At 34.0% G+C, this 19,917-nt stretch overlaps 1 pseudogene; it reads left to right on the top strand.

Annotated features, from left to right (window-relative positions):
* Positions 1-18,966: 18,966 nt before the first annotated feature.
* On the top strand, positions 18,967-19,695 carry LOC111160233 (annotated as a pseudogene).
* Positions 19,696-19,917: the final 222 nt, after the last annotated feature.

The raw sequence follows: 19,917 nt of genomic DNA, 5'->3' as shown, positions 1-19,917 counted from the left end.
TGAATAAATGAAATCTTTCAAAAAACAATAATAATAAATAAAACAATACCACTGCTTTATGTTGAAAAAGCATAAAGATTACAGTTAGTTTCTTTGATTTACATAGCTTAGGAAAATTAATATACACATGTAAAAACTAATACCTATGGTTGTTCATGTTGTACTTTGGGAAGAGATACTCTAGGAGGATTTATTACTAAAGATTGTTATGATCTGGATGTTTCTATCTTGGCATCCCCTGCAAATTCTTATATTGAAATCCTAACCACCAGTAATGATAGTATTAGGAGGTGAGCCTTTGGGGAGATGATTATGTCATAAAGGTTGAGGTCTCATAAATGAAATTAGCACCTCACAAAAGAAGCTCCAGAGAGATCTCCAGTCCTTTCCACTATATGAAAATATAACCAGAAGGTGCTGGCTGTGAACCAGGAAGGGAGCTCTTGCTAGATGGCATCATGCTGGCATCTTGATCTTGGACTTTCTACCTTCCAAAACTGTGAGCAATAAAATTTTGTTGTTTATAAGCTACTCAGTAATATTTTATTATAGCAGCCTGAACAGACTAAGGCAATGATATAGACACATAGCAGAATTTGAATGTGTTAAAATGAAACTTATCAATTACATAAATATATTTATTTTTCACTTTGTTGCATCAGTAAAATCAAATGCACACATTTTCCCTTTACTACTAAGTTTTGAAAGTTAAGTCTTCTATAACTTTAGGAAAGTTTTAGTCCTGGTTTTTCAGTTGTGATCATTTTAGCTCCAGAATTATTAGAATCATAAGCAGTCCCTGGGAGACTGTCCAAGAGGAGAAATAGCCAAAGAACCAGGATTAACCAGATAAATATTTTTACCAAAGGCCACTATAAGAAAAATCTGAAAACAAGAACCTTGTAGGAGATGAGAAACTGCGGCTGACTGCCTCAATCCCACAGATACAATATCCTGTGCCCACAGCCTAAATGAGTTAAGTTACCTATCAGAATGTGCAGAAGGTGTTTACCTTCAATCAACTACCACCTCTAATTTACTGACAGGAATGGCCATTACCTATATCATAAGACTACATCTGTGGACAACTACTTATCTGATGACTGGAAAAAAAAACAAAGAGTTTTGAAACTTCTAAGGAAAAGATCCACAGGATATACCTGTGTTATTTTGAGGTTGTATTTTAAAAGTCCTTGAGCTTCACTTTATTTAAAAAGTATTAGATATATGAATTGACATATTTGGAAATTGGGTGAGAAGCTGTAATTCTCTTATATCTGCTCAAGTCAGACCTATGCATTCACATTTAATTTGTGTTTTTCCAGTGCAAAACTTAATATTAACTTAGTGGCTTGCAGTCCTAGGACCACGAGACAAACAACTTCTGCAGTCCAGAACATCCTGATTAACAAAGAATCCTTCTTCTCTTTACGAAAACCAAACCCATTTTGCATTCAGAACTGAAATACCATTACTTGTTCTATTCCTCAGTGTGAAACCAGCATTCCTACTGAAATGAGGAATCCACTTAAAGCATCTTTCACCAGCAGCCCTGGCCTAGCAATATCAGTCTTTGCTTTTCAGAGATACAGTTCTACCTTCACCAACATGTTATTCATTACTTAGTTGGAAAGTATAATTATGGACACTCTGCAATAACGTTTGAAAGCATGTTCACAGATTGCTTTTAATAATTCCACTAAAATATTCTTACCTAAATCTCTAAATTATATCCTGTACCTTTGCCAAAGAATTCTGCCTACTTGACTTAAGTTTATCTATTATAAATCTGGGTTTCCAACAATCATCCGAAAGGAACAAGTGCATGTTCTTCCAGCCACCCCAAGAGCACTTTGATACCAGTATATCTGATAGAAATCCCATGCTGATAATTTCACTTTTTTTCAAAAATTGTACATTTCTATATTTGATTGAACATCCTGAGCATCAATTTCCTTATGTATCCTTGTGATTTTAATTTGCATGTACTTTCTCAAAATACATTTGTCTTTGCAAGTATATAGTATTTTGTTCAAGATTTGACACTGTAATTACCCTTCCCACTTCTTTCAGGTAGCACGAGTATAACTTTACTGTAATAGGGATTACAAAGGATGGCCAGTTTTCATTATGAAGAGAACTGACCTCTCCTTTTATAGTATCAGCCCCTTCAGACTGGAAAGGGAAAGTCTTATCAAATATGGAAAGAAGAGCTGCTTCAGCCGCTAAGTATCTTTCAGTAAAATTTGAGAGTTCAGGTCTTAAATTATAAAAATATCTCTATTCTATTTTTTTGCCATTCAATGTGAACATACCATATTAGTAACCTGGAGAGTCTATGGATTTAAATGTCTTTTGAAATTCAGTAAAGTGCAGGATTAAAATGTGAGTTTGATTTTAGTCTACCTAAAAACTATGGCTTCAAGAAAAAAAGTAGCACAGTAATATGAAGTTTTGATTGTCAGTGTATGACATGAGCCAAGGCTATGGAAATCTGGGCTTATATTTCTATTTGTTTAAGCTTTCCATAGTTGCTAAAGTAGGGAAAAAGCAAAGACCTCCACATTTGTTGAAATTTATCTGGACCCTCTTTTACTCTACAGCAACAGTTCCTGGCCGCCTCCAAAGCTTTGTGATCAGTAGATGTTTCCTTCCAAATGACCACATATGACTAATTTTTGTTCTATTAATTGGAGGTCTTTCTGAAGTTTTAACCCTTAAGAATAGCTGTATTTTCACTGTCTTCAGCCCTAAAATTTCAAGGAAATCAATCACAGAATCCCTCTAACTCCTCTATCCAAAAAACCTGGGCAAAATTTTCCATATCGATCTTGGTATGCAGCTTCCAGCAATAGAAAATTATTCCAATAGAAATAAGTTTGGGGGGGGGCATTTGGCTGGCTCACTCAGTAGAGCATGCAACTCTTGATCTCAGAGTTGCAAGTTTGAGTCCCACGTTGGGCAGAGGAGAGGAGAGGAGAGGAAAAGAAAAAGAAAAAGAAAAAAAGAAAATTTGGGGGAGAGTCTCAGAATTGTTACAATTCTCAAAGAAACTGGTTTGGAGTGTACTCTGTGAATTAAAAGTTCAAAATTAGAATGCAAATTTGCTCTAGTAATTGATACTTTTATTAGGTATAGACATTACATACACTACCAGCAAAATCATTGGTTACTAGATGCTGCCACAATTAATGGTACCATTGTTGCCTCTAGAAACAGACCTCATTAGACCAACTTTGTACCCAATTTTACCCAAATTATTTTCAAATTCAGTGCAATCCCTGTCAAGTTTCCAGTGACATTTTTTGCAAAAAAAAAAGAAAGAAAAAGAAAAAAGAAAAATCCACGTAAAATTCATACAGATAAAGGACCCCAAAAGCCTAAACAATCTTGGAAAATAACAAAACTGAGACACATGATTATGATTATGATTCCAAAACTTACTACAAAGCTATAGTAATCAAAACAGTTTGGTACCGGCATAAAGACAGACAAATAGAGTAAAGGAATAGAGTAGACATCACAGAAAAAATCATATATATATATATATATATATATATATATATGTATATATATATACACACACACACACAAATAATCATATATATATATATATATATATATATGTATATACACACACAAATAATTTTTGTAAGTTTACCAAAACCATTCAATGGAGAAAGGACAGTCTTTTTAACAAATGGTGCTGGAGAAACTGGCTATTCACATACAAAAGACTAAATTTGGACCCTTACCCAATAACATGTAAGAAATTAACTCAAAGGGATCAAGCATTTAAACTTGAAAGCTAAAACCATAAAAGTCTCAGAGAAGAAAAATAGAACAAAAACTTCATGACAGTGGATTTGGCAATGATTTCTTGGTTATGACATCAAAGGTATAGGCAACAACAAAAATAGACATATTGGAGTTCTTGAAAATTTTTAAAATTCCATACATCCAAAGACACTACCAACAAAGCAAACAAGCAAGCATAAAATGGGAAAAATATTTACAGATCATATATTTGATAAGGGATTAATAATCAGAAAATACAGATAATTCCTAAAACTTGATAACAAAAACAGAAATGCATTCAAAGACTTGAATAGGGATTTATTCAAATGAAATATACAAATGGCCAATGAACATGAGATGATGCTCAGCCTCACCAAGCATTAGGAAAATCCAAATCAAAATTATAGTGAGATACTACCTCAACCCATTAGGATGGCTGTTATCAAAAAACAGAAAACAAGTGTTAGACAGGATGTGGAAAAAAATGGAATCTTTATGCAGCATTGGTGGAAATGTAAAATGATAAAAGCTTCTATGGAAAACAGCATAATGTTCCTCAAATTAAAAACAGAACTATCATATAATACAACAATTCTTCTTCTGGGCATATATATCCAAAATAGTTGAAACCAGGTAAAAAAAAAAAAAAAAGATAATCGTATAACCATGTTAATAGCAGCATTATTCTTAATTACTTAAACATTGAAGCAACTCAAATGTCCATCAGCAGATGCATGGAGAAGCAAATGTGTTATATACATACAATGGAATGTTATTTACCCTTTAAAAGGAAAGAGATTCTGCAATGTCCTACAAAAGGATGAACCTTGAGGACATTATGCTAAATGAAATAAGCCAGTCACAAAAAGACAAATATTTTATGATTCCACTTCTAGCAGATACTTAGAAGAATCAAAATCATGAGACAGAAAGTAAAATGGTGATTTCTAGGGGCTAAGGGAAAGGAGAATTGAGAGTTATTTTTTAATGGGCTTCAGTTTTATAAGATGATAGAGTTGTGGAGATGCAAGGTAGTGATGGTAGCACAACATTATGAATGTTTTTAAAGCTACTGAACTGTACACTTTAAAATGGTTATGATGGCAAATTTTATGTTATGCATATTTTACCACAAAAAAAAACTAGAGTACAGGGGAGTAATATAATGTATGACCCACAAATTCAATGACTTGCATTAAAAAAGATCAATTCTTTGAAAGACACAATTTCCAAAATTCACCCAAGGAGAAATAAATAGTCCAAATAGGCCTATCAATGATTATTAATCTTCTAAAACATTAAGCACCAGGTCCATCTTGGTCCTACCAGGGCCATCTTGGTCCTGTGGTCAATTAAAATATTTAAATAAAAAATAACAATAGTTCTCTATGGTGTCTTTCAGGAAATAAAAATCTAAGGTAACATTCCCTAATTCATTTAATGAGGCACTAACCTAATACTTTACACAAAAACATCACAAGAAAGAAAAATTATCAGGGATATCTTTCATAAACATTATGAAACTTTATGAAAGCTTCATAAACATTATGAAACTTTTATGAAAGTTTAATAAGTTCCCAATAATATCTTAGCAAATTTAATCCAACATTGCATGGAAAGAATTATATACCTCAATCAAGTGCAGGTCAGATTAAAAATTCAAAAATTATTTAATGTAAAAAAAATTATTTAATGTAATCCATTACATCAATAGGCTAAAGAACAAGTCATGTTATCACACCAGTAGATGTTGAAAATGTCTGAAAAAATCCAACACCCATTCATGGTAAAAACTCTCATGAAGCCTGGATTATAAGGGAACTTTTAAAACTTCATAGATAACATCTACAAAAGCCTACAGCTTACCTCATATGTAATGGTGTGAAACTATATTTTTTTCCCAAAAGATCAAAAGAAAAAAAATGTCTGTTCTCACCATTATTATTTTGCACTGTACTGGAAATTTTAGCTAATGTAGTAAGAAAATAAAAGGAAGTAAAAGGTATACAGATGGGGAAGGAAGATATAAAACTTTGTTTATACATCACATAGTTGTCCATGTAGAAAATGTCAAGGAATCAACAACAAAAAAAAATCCTAGCAATAATGACAATTATAGCAAAATTCCAGGAAACAAGGTTAATATACAAAAGTCCATTGCTTTTCTATTTACTAGCAACAAGCAGTTGCAACTTGAAATAAAAACACATTACATTAGCACCAAAAATATAAACTACATAGGTATAACGCTAACAAAATATTTATAAAACCTATATGAATAAAACTATATAAACCAATGAAAGACATCAAAGATAAAATGGAAAATATTCCATGTTCATGGATAGAATGACTCAATATTCTTCAGATGTCAGTTTTTCAGGGCACCTGGGTGGCTCAGTGGGTTAAAGCATCTGCCTTCAGCTTAGGTCATGATCCCAGGGTCCTGGGATCAAGCCCCACATTGGGCTATCTGCTCAGCAGAGAGCCTGCTTCCCCCCTCCCCGCCCCGCCTGCCTCTCTGCCTACTTGGGACCTCTGTCTGTCAAATAAATAAAAATCTTTTTTTAAAAAGTCAGTTTTTCTCAAAATGATCTATAAATTCAGTGCAATCCCATTCAAACAACCAGAAAATTATTTGGTAGATACCAACAAACTGATTCTAAAGTTTATGTGGAAAGACAAAACAACAAACAGAATATTGATGAGAAGAATGAATTCACGGGACTGAAACTATCTAACTTCAAGACGTACTATAAAGCTACTGTAATCAAGACAATGTTGTACTCTTTCAGGAGTAAACAAATAGGTCAACAGAACAAAACATAGAGCCCCAAAGTAGACCTACTCAAATATACTCAAATATATTCAACTTATTTTTCACAAATGCCCAAGGCAATCCAAAATATAAGAATGATCTTTTCAATAAATGATCCTGGAACAACTGAGCAGTCTCATGAAAAATTAAAAAATTAAGGAATTGACACTGATCTTACATCTTTTTAAAAATTAACTCAATGAATCATTAGCCTAAATGTAAAGTGAAAACTATAATACTTCTACAAGATAATATAGGAGAAAATCTAGGTGGCCTTGGGTTTGGCAACAGATTTTTAAATACAACAAAGGAATGATCCATGTAGTTAAAATGTATAATTTGGACTTCATAAACACACACACACACACCAAACTTTTGTTCTAGAAAAGATATTGTAAAGAAAATAAAAGTAGGGGCGCCTGGGTGGCTCAGTGGGTTGAGCCTCTGCCTTCAGCCCGGGTCATGATCTCAGGGTCCTGGGATCGAGCCCCGCATCGGGCTCTCTGCTCGGCGGGGAGCCTGCTTCCCCCTCTCTCTCTGCCTGCCTCTCTGCCTACTTGCAATCTCTCTCTCTCTGTGAAATAAATAAATAAAATTAAAAAAAAAAGAAAGAAAAGAAAAGTACATGCTACAGAGTAGGAAACGAATAGAAGACATGTTTCAATATATACAAAGAACTCTTAAAACTCAAAGAAAACAAACAACTCAATTAAAAAATAGACAGAAATGATTTGAATGGACACTTCATCAAAGAAGATATACAGATGGCAAATAAGCATATGAAAGATGCTCAACATATGTCATAAGGATTTTCAAATTAAACAATGAGATATGACTACATACATATTAGAAGGACCAAAATCCAAAACATTGACAAGACCAAATGCTGGTAAGGATGTCATACAAAAAGAACTCCTATTCATCATTGCTGAGAATGCCAAAGTTTGGTAATTTTTTACAGAATTGATCATACTCTCACAATATAATCCAGCAACTGCACTCTTAGGTATTTACCCAAATGAATGAAAACATAGACCCACGCAAAACCATACATGAGTGTTTGTAGCAGCTTTATTCATAATTGCCAAAAATTATAATCAACCACATGTCCTTCTATAGGGCAGTGGATAAATATACCTTAGTACAACCATACAGTAAAATATTGTTTAACAATAAAAATTAATGAGGTATCAAGCAATGAAAATGCATGGGAAAATCTTAAATACATATTGCTAAGTTAAATAAGCCCTTCAGATGTTATGATTCCAATTATATGGCATTCTGAAAAAAGGCAAAATTATGGAGACAGAAAAAATTAGTGTATTCCAAGGATTATGGGGACAGAGAGGAGAGAAGAGATGAAAAGTTATACATGGGGGACTCTTAGGGTAATGACTACTTATGTGATACTGTAATGGTGGATTCTATGCATTTGGCAAACCCACAGAACTCTGACATGGTGGTGTCTAGGTGGCTCAGTCAGTTAAGTGTCTGCCTTCAGCTCAGGTCATGATCCCAGGGTCCTGGGATGGAGCCCCAAGTCAGGCTCCCTGCTTAGCGGGGAATCTGCTTTACCCTTTCCCTCTGCCTCCCTCGACTGCTGCTCTCTCGTGCTCTCTCTCACTCTCAAAAAAATAAATAAAATCCTGAAAAAAAAAGAAAACTCTGACACCAAGAATTATTCCTAGTATAAACCATAACTTTATAGTTTACAATGTATCAATATTAATCTCTCAATTAGAAATAATGTATCACATTAGTGCAAGATGTAAAAGTGGGGGAAGCTTGGGGTGCCTGGTTGGTTCAGTCAATTGAATGGACTCTTGGTTTATGCTCATATTGTGATCTCAAGGCCATGGGATAGAGCCTGGTGCTGAGCTCCATGCTCAGTGCGGAACCTGGTTCAGATTCTGTGCCTCTGCCCCTCCCTCTTTTGCACACACATACTCTCTCTCTTTCTCTCTCAAATAAATAAATAATTTTTTTTAAATGGGGGAAGTTATAGGATATAGGGAGAGAGAGTATATGGAACTCTATTCTCTGTTCATTTTTTTTCTGTAAACCAAAAGTTGTCCTAAGAAATAAATACTATTAATTAAAAATAAAATCATGACCCTCCATGATTTGGACCATCCACAGGCTGATAAGGACTTTGGAGTGCCTGTTCCAAATCCATATTTTCTTATTGACAGGTGCCTATATCAAGACTTTTGAGGATATATTAGGAAAACTCATTTTATTCTCTGTTCTAGATATGAGTTATACTGTCCATTTTTATGTCACTAATAAAATTAATATTCTACTTTGATCCTCTTGTAATTACTCTTTAAGGAAGAGAGAGAAATTGAGTTATTAGTACCTTTGGCACTATGAACATATGCTCGTTTATCATTGTATACATAGTAATCTGAATCATTCTTTCACTGTGGTATGTTACTTTTGAAATTACTCTTACTAACATTATCAATGACTTTCTAATTGACAAATCCAGGACTTTCTTTTCAATTATTTCATTGTTTGAACTCTTCTTTCCTCCATTCCATATAAAAGAGAGAAAGAGAAAAGAGCCTGTGGGAATTCCTAGCCATTTTTTTTTTCTGGCCCTTCATTTCTGCTTAAAAAGATATTTGGTCACCCTGCTTACTGTGACATTGCTCCAAAGCTCCCCTTTGTGATACTTGCTAAGTAAGTTCATACAAGATAACTTCATAGTAGGCTTTGAGTATAGCTCTCTTTGTCTTTGTTCTTAGATCCTGTCTAGTATTGGCAGGAATGTTCTACCTTTCATCACTTTTTCTTTTTTTTAATATTTTAGTCTGGTTTAATTGTGGAAAATACGCAGATGGCTTACTTTGGCTCTAAGCCTGGTAGACAATATAAATTACATTTTAAAATATTCCATACTTGATCTAGCATACCTTTGTGTATATAGTTCCTCCCCAGACTTAAGGAAGACTGACTTTCAGGATGCAAGATTCTTATTCTTAAAAATATTTGCTGTATATGATTTTTAAGACAACCCTTAATAATCCTGTGTTCCATTAATCCTATCCAAGCTATCTTTATTAATACAGAATGAGGAATTTAAATAGGAAATAAAAGATCACATATTAAAATATATTAAAATATATTTCGCTTATAAAAAACTGAAATGTAAAACAAAGTGACTTGGTGAAAAGAAAACTTATCTATACAATTAACTGAAAATTACAAGATGGGACTAACTTTATTTGATCTAAGGTTCATATCTTTGTCATTGCTTTGATTCTGTCTTCTACTCTTTTCCAATGGTAGTAAACATGGTTTTAGACATTTTAGACAAGCATCTGAGAGGTCTGTGCACCACTATTGTCAGCAAAATTCTTCAAGTTCACCCTAATTGATGACTTATTAGTACCTATTGTCATGAGCAGGCAGCTATGATGATCTGATTAGCTTAAAGGCAGTAAGAACACAACCCAAGAAGTACGCTTAGGGATAATCCCAGACAAACTATAGTAGGACATAAGGATGAGGTTGACAGATGCCGAAGTGTGACGTTAGAAAGAGAGAAGTGGAATGAATGTTGGTAAATAAAAAAGAAGTATATGTAAAAACATCAAAATGCAAACACATTCAAAAGGATTTATATGAATTCATGCATGATATATCTGTGAAATAGCTTTTAAAAGAACATTCAGAGAACAGAGAAGCTTCACCACATAAAGAGGGAATTACCTAGACAGTGTTTCCCAATCTTTTTCTCCTCATGACACATGTAGAAAGTAGGGATATTTTCACAGCAAAATGAAATAATTGAACAGGCTATTCTGTGTGAGAAACACCTGGCCAAGAGCTGCTGGCTACCCCTGCTTCCCTGCAATGGCACAGGTAGGGAAAAATAATTCCAGGCATATCTCTAATCCAGGCACTTCCAACTGATGTATTCTGCCAAGACACACTGATCAGAAAGTTCTTGACTACATTTTTCTCAATATTCCTCTCAATTCTAAAATTCTCTTTTGACCATCAGGACAAAACTTCTGTGTTCATCTGGTAGCACCGTAGAAAAACGCAGGCTCTTTCTTCATTTTTGTAAGGTCAAGATCATAAGGAAAATTATATCCCCTTCTAAAATTAGTCCTTTCAACACAGCAGAAGAGACTATATGAGAGGTTTGAGAGACATCTGATCAGACTCGATATGGAATCCATTTTGTCTTCCATTGATTTCTGTGAAATATTCCAGTGAATTTTGACTCCAGTTTTATGACCCATTAAAAATAATAAAGGAACTTTGTTCGTGAAGGATAAGATAGAAAAGCCTAGAGTTTATTAATACAATCACAAAATGAAACACAATTCACACGTAAGTTTTAAAGCACCCGAAAGTTTTCCAAAATCCTAAAATTATTTGTGGAGTGCTTGAAATAACTTAATTGCTACTTAACTCTACAAGGAAAGTTGAAAGTCACGCTTTTTTTGTCTTTCAGATTGTTATATATACTATCCTCCTGCTGATTGAAACTTGGCAACGACAACAATACCATGTGTCAAGTATCAAAAAGTGGAATGTAAAAAAATAACGAATCATCCATAACAAGTCAGAAAACAGTCTCCATCATAGAGGGTATTTTTTTAATGTCCCAGAGTCACGTGGTGGCTCTCAACATTCCTTTAAATGCCTTCCTTGGACAAATAAAATCACACTATGGTAATACAGTGATGATCTGATAGATGAAATTGAGCTACTAAATCTTATCTCAATATATCCATTCTTTTCCGGATACAATGAATTTACTAGTCTGTGGAATTCCATCCATGAGAAACTTCCTACCATTGGCCTGAAGGATCAGGAAAAGATACCTGCAGTACACCACACTTTTATTGATTGCTGAATGCCCATAAATAAGATTTTAAAGGAAAAACTCAGAAAAGATTTTAGAAAGTATGGCAACATTGATTTTATATTCTTATATATGCTTGCATTTGTATGTACTTTAACAATTTCAGTAATTCAGTAGTTATTCATTGTTTATTCCAATTATTTAAGAAAACATTAATTTACACCGTATAGGCAATAAATTGTATAATCATATTCCTGGTTCTCAATGCTCTTTAAATCAATTTCTTCAGTAAGAAAAGGTGCCATCAGACAGCAAAACTCATATTAGACAAGACTTTCCATACAAATTAAGATATTCAACATTGCCCAACTCTAGTTCCTGCTTCTGACTGCCAGGTCTAGGAGGGGGAATGAAGGGTTAATGTGGGGATATAGAGTACAGGCTCTAGGATCAGATTAACTAGTTTGAATTCCTTTTCTACCACTTGCCAAATTTCTGATTCGGAGCAAAATAAATCACCTATGCTTTAGTTTTCTCATCTATGAAATGGGGAAAATAACAATAAATATCATGAAGCTGATACCCAGCCCATAAACCAGTGTGTTCTTACCAGTCATTGATAGACACTTTCCAGTATACGTAGTCTGTGCTTCATTAAGTTGCATCAATAAAACATATAATCTTCTATTATAAATCTCAGGGAATTGAAATTCTGTTAGGTATTAGTTGAGAGAAAATAATCCTTAACTCCTATGCCATCGAGGTGCTTGAGCCAAAACATTTTAGGAACAAATTTTTGGATAGAATGTGCTGGTTTTTTGAGAGATGTCTTTGACTTAAAGAACTAGTAGTAATCATTATAAAGCCCAGAGAAAAGCTACTTAGGGCTACTCTGTAATGTGCAGTTCTTCTAGGGTGTGTGTGTGTGTGTGTGTGTGTGTGTGTAAGAGAGAGAGAGAAGGAAAGAGAAAGAGAAACAGAGATAGAGACCCTAAAGAATTTTGTCATCTATGGAGAATTGTTGAGGCAAAATAAAAGTATTCAGATGGAACATCCTAAAGGTGGCAGTTAAATGTGCATTTAGGTAAGGGCCTCTCCATTGTTGTATATACCCACAATCTCAGTGGTTAAGATAATAACTAGGTGTAAGCGGGCTTAAACTATATGCAAGGAGATCTTAACTTCTGATAATTCAATACATTTTTAAATTCTTCAATTTGACTTATCACAAAAGGCCTGGTAATTTTTACTGTATTAGGAATAATTACTTTGTAAAATTGCATTTTTATATGGCACTTAGAGATCTGGGCCTTAATTACCTGAACATGTCACTTTGAGAGAAAATCTGACTTCCTGATTTTTTTTTTCCCTACAAATGAGGCATAACAATAATAGGTTATCTTAATTCTAGTGTATTTTCTGTGAGAATTTTGCATTGGTTTTCCAATTCCAGAATGAACCAATAGAGCTCATTATATTGAAAAAAAGAATATATATATATGTATATAGATACATATATATATGTATGAATGTATATGTACTCCAGACCACTAGGTAAGTGGCATGTCTCATTCTGTGTTTATAGTATACTAAAACTAAGTGAGAAATATTATCATTGTTTTTTTATTAAGAATGTCATGACAGCCTTAGCCCTGAGTTCCTTCTTGTTGGATTAAGCTATGTCCTGAGGGTTTTAGCTCTCCCACACTTCACCAAATAATTTCATTCTCTTTCCTTAGAGAGCAAAGATTAATCATTCAGAAATGTAATGAGCTGGAAAAACAAATACCAGTAGAAGAAAGGTGCCTGAGAACTTTAAATAAAATAAATTAGTTTCCATTTGAAAAGTAAATTAGTTGGTTTACAAATCTTTCTTCTTTTTCTTCTCCATTTGTACTTCTCAGGGGTTTTACCATCTTCATCAGACTCTCTGTCCTTTCAAAGGTAAAGTCCAATTATGAGAGCTTTTTTTATCTTTACTATTTTAGAACGTATCTTCTGACCACCCAGATTTTTATATTTTACATGTCTTTTCCTAAATTGCCTTTCTTTCTAAATATTTTCCGATGATTTTGCGGCTGGTCAACTACAATTAACTTTTGAAAAATCATAAATAGAAAAATAATAGAATAAAAATCAAAGATGAAGAGGTATTTAGTATCCCTTCAGAAGGTATTTTCAGTTTTGAAAGATTCCTAAGTGTTATTATCATGTTTATTAATATGATGTCTCTTTAAAAATTAATGTTAGTAGGGGTGCCTGAGTGGCTCAGTGGGTTAAAGCCTCTGCCTCCAGCTCATGTCATGATCTCAGAGTCCTGGGATCAAGCCCCGCATCTGGCTCTCTGCTCAGCAGGGAGCCTGCTTCCTCCTCTCTCTCTGCCTGCCTCTCTGCATACTTGTGATCTATGCCTGTCAAATAAATAAATTTTAAAAATATTTTAAAAATAAAAAATAAATAAAAATTAATGTTAATAGTCAAATATTTTCAAATATTTTGTTATCGTGGAATTTTATTTAGAAATAAATTTTATAACATAAACAATGTAGGAAGGCTCAATAATGTTTTCCTAATTTACAAAGAGGATTCTTGGACTTGAGCTTGAATCTCTATATCCTTTCTCTAAACAATGCTTTAAATTTCAAACATTTAATCTATAATTATGCAAATAGTAATATGAATTATTATAAGATAAAAAGTTTCTGGAGGTATAAATACAAAAACAACCTGGGCACATACATAAATATTAAATTCTTATTTATTTGAAAATACACTTTCGTCTTCTCGAACTTGTTCCATTGTATCACCATTCCTCAACTCTTCCTAAAAAGTTCCTAAATATCTTTCTGATTACAGCTTAAATACAGTTTCTCCAAATGCCTCTCTGACCCCTTAAATCTGAAGTACCAATTCAAGAATTGTGTTCCCATAGGGCTTTCACCGACCCTATCACTGATGTATTCGTTAAATCCTCTAGCACACAGATCATGATACTGAATTTTCTGCTCAACATATGCTTTTAAGTTGTCATCTAGAAAATTCATAACTTGCCTTGAACTTAGAGAACTCTGAGTATTTACCTGTGAATGTTTAGGGGATCAATCACAGGCCTTAATTTGAGGGAAAAAAAAATAACTCATTCAGGCAGTGCTTCCTTACAGATTCTGTATAGTCTTGTATGTCACATTAAAAGGTCTGGATTTTAGTCTTTGAGCTTGTGAAACTACTGGAGGAATTTAAGCAAGAATGAAACACAATAATTTTTCATATGGAGGGACTCTTCTGACAGTGCTCCAAAGAGCAGATTTGGAATAGGGAGGTAAGACATGAGAAGCATGTTGACCAACAGATGGGAGATGGTAAGTTCCTAAATAAAGACAACTGAAGTAGGGGTAGAAGAAAAGTGACAGAATAAAAATATATAGGGGATAAACATATTGATAATTAATAGTTAACCATATGTGAAAGGTAAGAGATGAAAGAGACAAGATTGACAGCGTCCTCGATTATACTGAGAAAATGAAGAATCATCACACAGTGTTGTCTGTTTTCATGTGTGTGAGACTGTGTGGCAGTGATGGATATTCAGAGAAAATTTTTTCTACTTTTTTATATAAGATAATGAAAGGCGAGGGTTTTCCAGATCTCTTTGTGCCAACTATTCTTTATTTTCCTATTTTATTCCAGTCATAATATTTGACTTAGAATCATGTAAGTTGGAGACATATAAATGAAATTTGTTGACTGAAGAGGAAATTAGAGAATACATATAATGGGCAGACTGTTGAGATCTTTAAAAAAATCATTGCCATAAATTTGAACCCTTAATTGTCCTTTTATTTAAAAATATAGTAGCTGTTACCTAGATTTGTCCATTATCTCTATAAATGAGTTGTTCATTAAATTTATAAATGAAAGGAAATTGATTATAAGCATTGAATATTCGTTTCTATAAGATATGTGTATTCTATTTATTTTTAAGTAAGAAGTACCTTGAAAAATTGTATTTGAGAAACAAAACATGAAATGAATGACAAAATAAAAATTATATCTTAAATTAGACTGCCATCTCTGTCGTTTTTGTGAATCTATATATTTTCTTTTTGGCCTCAAATTTCAGATGTCTTTATAAGGAGAATAAAAATGAATTTTGATATTCAGTAATCTTTTAGTACAGAAAGTCTCTCCCAAGATTGTTCAGTGCAGCCAGTCAGCAAATCAAGACATGCTGTCTGATGAGTATCAAGACAGACAAAGCGGCTGTCGCGTATGAGTTATAATCGCATTTCTAGAGTCACAAGCCCACAAAATTTATGTGAAATCAAGTAGTAATAACTATCACGAGTGAATATTCTTGGGTAAAAATCCTCATGAAAAAGTAGAACAGGGGGGCACCTGGGTGGCTCCTTTGGTTGGGTCCAACTCCTTGTTTTAGCTCAGGTTATGATCTCAGGGTATGCAATTGAGCCCTGAGACAGGCTCTGCACTCAACATGGAGCCTGCTTGGGATTCCCTTTCTCCCCCCGCCACCTCCCTGTCTCTCAAATAAATAAATAAATAAAATCTTTTGAAAAATATAGGAGAGTTGTGGTTTGATATCAAGATCATTTCTACTTCAGTGGCTAAGGACCAGTTAATTTTTCTGCCCCTCAAATTCTTTCTTCAACTTTTTCATGGTTGAGCACCTGTCATCATTCAGGCCTCAACCCCAAACTTACTTCTTCATAGAGTTTCCCTGAGTACACCATCTAAAGTAATGTTCTACACCTGACGCACGTCCAGTGCTTTCTCCTTTAGCTCTTTATTTTCTTCTTGATGTTCTTTAAAAATTAAAAATATAAAAAATTAATATATATATGTCTTCAATGGAAAGGGGCCCCAAGGAGGCAGGAATGTTCCCCGACTTATTCACTGCTGTGATCAAAGCTTACAATAGGGCCTAGTTTGGTAGAGGAGCTCAAAAATTATTGTAAAAAAAAGAAACTAATAAATGGAATTTGTTATTATAAGATATTCTTAAGGAATATTATAGGAAATTTTTCTTAGATTGCATAAATCAGGGCTAACTGATATCAATGTCATTTTGGGTCTTACAATTATATATTATATGTTACAAATATCAGCCCCTTAGCCAAACCAACCTCAAGGTGACTTTTAAGAAATTTGATCTTTTCTTTACCTCTTGTTCTTTGGCTCTCCATCAGCTTTCAGTCTAATCTGTCAATTTTCCTGACTCCTTGACTTTACATCTTATTTATCGTTACATCTTACTCATCAACTTCTGGTGCCAAATATTACAAAATGTTTCCTGAAAATCTAATTAACATGTGATGTTTGTTTCATGCCCATTTTTGATCCAAGTTGTAAAACCACATAAAATGCCAAGAAACTAGTAAAGAATGACCTCCCTTGTTTGAAGTTTGCTTAAATATATAAATATGTTGTTCTTTTCTGGAAGTGCCACTGACCATTTTAGTAGTGTATCTGTAAATCTGTGACTACACATATAAAGTGTAGTTTAAAGATCATTCCTTCTTATTTATCCTTACTTGGCAATTTCTGTGCCATTATAATTTTTCTTGCTGTGTGTGGGTGTGTGTGTGTACAGGAAGATGCCAGATAGGATACCAATATAATTTTTTTAATTTAAATTCAATTAATTAACATATAATGTAGCGTTTATTACAGGGGTACAGTTGTGTGGGTTCTTCAGTCTTACATAATACCCAGTGCTCATTACAATACATGCTCTCCTTAATGTCCACCACCCCCGCACCCCTCCCCACCCAGCAACCCTCAGTTTGTTTCCTAAGATTAAGAGTCCCGTATGGTTTACAAATATTATTATGAGTACCTGAATATGGTACTCTTGTTTCTATTAGGGGGAAAAACAAAAACAAACAAACAAACAAACAAAAAAAAAAACAGGCCTCCTACACTTAAGGTGTTTAAAGAGTGAAAAAAAAATGAACTATTATGAAGATAACTCCTGGTAATAAGAGTTCAGCTATTTTCTGATACAGGTATATAAATGTCTCTTCCATTATTTTCAATGTTAAAAATTATATTCAAATAAAAATATTTCATTTTTTATTTATAAATGAATTACAATAAAAACTTTTCTTGAATAAATAGTAGTATGTAAATTGTAAAATATTTATTTTGTTTCCATTTCAGTCATATTCTACAAAAAAATGTGAATGAAACCTTGAATATTTGTTTCAGTCCAACAGCCTTAGTTGGACTAGCTTCAGCACTCTTCACTCTATTTTCTTTCTTTATTGTGCTTAATTTTGACATTACCTGGGGTGGGTGTGTTTATTAAGATGGATGTGGTGCCATAAATTTCTGACTTGTGAAATGATTAATGATTCTTTCTTTTTGCACTTCTTTAAACTTATTTTTTAAGCAAGTTCAGATTTTCAGACATTACAAAAATAAGATGAACAATTATCTTACAGCTAGTGTATTAGTTAGTGTTTTCTTTTTGTTTCTGTCTTCCCAGCTCTTAGGAATTCAGCAAATGTCTTAAAAGTTTCCAGATTAATCAAAATATTAAAAAAAAAAGACAGGACACCCAATACATTTGAATTTTAGATAAATAGCCATTTAAAGTTTTACTACAAGTATGTCCCATTCAAAATTTGACATACTTACATTTAAAAAGTATTTTCTGTTTACCTAAGTTTCAAATTTAATTGGGTGTCCTGTATTTTCCCTGACAATCCTCATAGAGATAGTAATCAGTCAAGAGGTCTTAAGCCCCTGGAGTTTTCAATATATCACTCCTGCCTTGTGTGACCACCAGAAACATGGCTGGTTTCTCGGCTCCTGTAAGTGGCCCTATGCCTGGGTCAAGCTTAGATTCACAGTTTCTAACCTGCAGCCAGGATAGACAACCAGAAGAGTCAGAATGCTTCCAAAGACAGCTGCAGAATATCAGCTCATCTCTCAAAGTTTATCACCTCTGTCCAGTTTTACTCCTTGTAGTCCTTATTTCTCCTTCAGCTGTGTATAGACATTACATATATGATTTTTATAATTATTCCAGATTTTCTGGGGTGCCTGGGTGGCTCAGTCAGTTAAGCCTTGGACTCTTGATTTCAGCTGAGGTCATGATCTCAGGGTGGTGGGATGAAGCCCTTGGCTGGCCTCTGCACTCAGCATGGAGCTTGCTTGTCCCTCTCCCTCTGCTCCTCCCCCCACCCACCTGTAAAAATAAATAAATACAGAAAATTATTCCAGATTTTCCTATTTGTTGTCAATGGAATGGTTGAGCTATTACAATCTACTCCATATTGCTGAGCATTCAGATTTTTTTTCAAATGGTTTTATATGAACTATATTGAATTACCTTTTATGTTAAAATATTTTCTTAATCTTTTTAAAATGTATTCTTTGACACACAAGTTACTTAAAAGTATATTTTTAAAACATTTGTCACAGCTTTTTCCCACCTCCTGCTGAATGCCACTCTGGCTGGAGCTCAGGCTCCTGCAAAACTAGCACCACCATCATCTCCCTCCAGCAGCAGGTATGATGATCTACCAGGACCTCATCAGCCATGGTGCGATGTTCTCCGACATCTAAAACATCTGGGAGATCCCAGACGGTCTATGCCTGGAGGTGGAGGGAAAGATGGTCAGTAGGACAGAGGGTAACATTGATGACTCATTCATTGATGAAAATGTCTCCACGGAAGGTCCAAGGAGACAAAACCAAAGTACCAAAACCACAATAGTCACTGGTGTTGATATCATTGTGAACCAGCTCTTGCAGGAAACCAGCTTCACAAAAGTAGCCTACAAGAAGTACAACAAAGATTCTATGGAATCAGTCAAAGTCAAACTTGAAGAAAAGAGGCCAGATAGAGTAAAATCTCTTGTGGCAGGGATTACAGAACAAATCAAGCACATCCTTGTTAATTTCAAAAACTACCAGTTCTTTATTGGTGAAAACATGAATCTAGATGGCATGGTTGCTCTGTTGGACTCTGTGAGGGTGGTGTGACCCCATATATGATTTTCTTTAAAGATGGTTTAGAAATGGAAAAATGTTCATTAATTTGGCTGCTAACTTTGAAGGTACCACCTATTGTCAGAACTGGCTGTTGCTTTTCATCCAGATGCCAGGACTTAGACAAATGGGACAGATGTCATCTTGAGCTCTTCATTTATTTTGACCTTGATTTATCTAGAGTGGAGGCATTGTTTTTAAGAAAAAAAAAAAGTCATGTAGGTTGTCTAAAAATAAAATGCATTTACTCAAAAAAAAAAGTTTGGCACAAGGCTTTTCTAAAACACTTTTTAATGTCATGGTTTATGACTTAATTATATTTTGGTTAGAGGATGTGCTCTAGCTGATTCAAATGCTTGAAATTGCTTGAAATTTTCTTTATGATTCATTATGTGGTCCAATTTTATAAATATTCTATATGCACTTGAAATGCACATAGCTTGTGTAGTATTTTATATGTCAG

This window comes from Enhydra lutris, unplaced genomic scaffold (assembly GCF_002288905.1).
Source record: "Enhydra lutris kenyoni isolate GAN:26980312 unplaced genomic scaffold, ASM228890v2 scaffoldscaffold74, whole genome shotgun sequence".
Lineage (NCBI taxonomy): Eukaryota > Metazoa > Chordata > Mammalia > Carnivora > Mustelidae > Enhydra > Enhydra lutris.
The sequence above is the reverse complement of the archived record's forward strand: the minus strand, read 5'-3'. Positions and strand labels throughout refer to the sequence as shown.